General features: G+C 67.6%; 1 protein-coding gene across 1 annotated transcript in view; it reads left to right on the plus strand.

The window, feature by feature from the left end:
* Positions 1–910: 910 nt before the first annotated feature.
* RGS19 (regulator of G protein signaling 19) overlaps positions 911–1,283 on the plus strand; it is a 15,503-nt gene continuing 15,130 nt past the window's right edge. The window contains exon 1 of the mRNA XM_035343630.1: positions 911–1,083. The gene's annotated coding sequence lies outside the window, so the exon portion shown is untranslated. The remainder of the gene's footprint in view (positions 1,084–1,283) is intronic.

Below are 1,283 nucleotides of genomic sequence, written 5' to 3' on the forward strand. Positions count from 1 at the left end.
GCAGAGAAACCACTGATTTAGGGAAAGCCGCTCCTTGGCAGGGACTCAGCCAGGGAAGCAGCCTCTGGGGCAGCTCCGCTCCCAGCAGCCCCGCGCTACCGGGACCCCACAGGACCCCACGGAGGCAGGGGGACCTCCAGCACCTTCCCTTCCCCACGCATTTGCGGGGGAAGCCTCAGCAGGAGAGTGCAGAGGGGACACCTCCCTCCTTGTGCCCCCATGGGGAGGCACAGCACGGTGCAGGGCACTGGTACTGGGTGCTGGGCACCAATACTGGGAGCTGCTGCAGGGTGCTGGAGCAACGCTGGGTACAACGTGCGAGACACTCGGTGCTGGTGCAGAGCACCGGGTGCTGGGTGCATGTGGTGGGTGCTGGTGCAGGGTGCTGGTATTGGGATCAGGGTGCCGGGTGGGGTGCCAGTTTGGGGATCACGGTGATGGGTAGGGTGCCAGTTTGGGGATCGCGGTGCCAGGTAGGGTTTTGGGATCATGGTGCTGGGCGCTGGTGCAAGTGTGCCAGGTGCTGGTGAGGGCATCGTGCTCAGGATACCGGTGCAAGGTCCCAGCACCATGTGCTGGCCCAGGACACCAGCATCGGGTGTGTGCTGCTGGGTGCTGGTGCAGGGTACTGGGTACACGGTACTGGTGCAGAATCCCAGTCCGGCTGCTCGTGCAGGACCCCAGCATGGGTGCACGGCGCTGCTGCTGTGCACTGGTGCGTACTGGGAGCTGGGTGCTGGGTACTGGCAGCACACCCAGGACCCCCCCGCACCGTCCGGGAGCAGGACCCAACCCCGAGCACCGCTGCTCTCTGCCCGCTCCGTCCCCGCGTGTCCGCGCGGCTGTGTTTTGACGTGAGGAAGTGCCGGAGCCGCGATTGCTTTAGGAAGTCAATCGCAGGGGCCGGGAAACGCGTGCGCAGTGCCTCGGCTCGGCTCGGCTCCGCTCCGCTCCCGCTGCCTCTCCCTCTCCCCCCCGGTGCCGAGCCCGGCGGCAGCGCAGCGGCGGCGGCGGCCGGGGGCAGCGGGGCAGCGGCGGCAGCGAACGGCGCTGCTGGGCGGAGGCAGCTCGGATGCCCGGCCCGTGAGTACCCCCCCGGGCTGGGCTTGGGGTTTGTTTTTTTTTTTTTTTTTTTTCGGGGGGGGGGGGGGGCCGGCAAAAAAAAAAGGGGGGGGGGGACACGGACACACACGGGCCCGCCACCCTCCCCTCCCTCGTGTATTGCCGTGCTGCCCGCTTTGCGTGCACCCCCCCTGCTCCAAAAATCGGTAACCCCCCCCCCC

This window comes from Oxyura jamaicensis, chromosome 20 (genome assembly GCF_011077185.1).
Source record: "Oxyura jamaicensis isolate SHBP4307 breed ruddy duck chromosome 20, BPBGC_Ojam_1.0, whole genome shotgun sequence".
In the NCBI taxonomy this organism is placed as follows: domain Eukaryota; kingdom Metazoa; phylum Chordata; class Aves; order Anseriformes; family Anatidae; genus Oxyura; species Oxyura jamaicensis.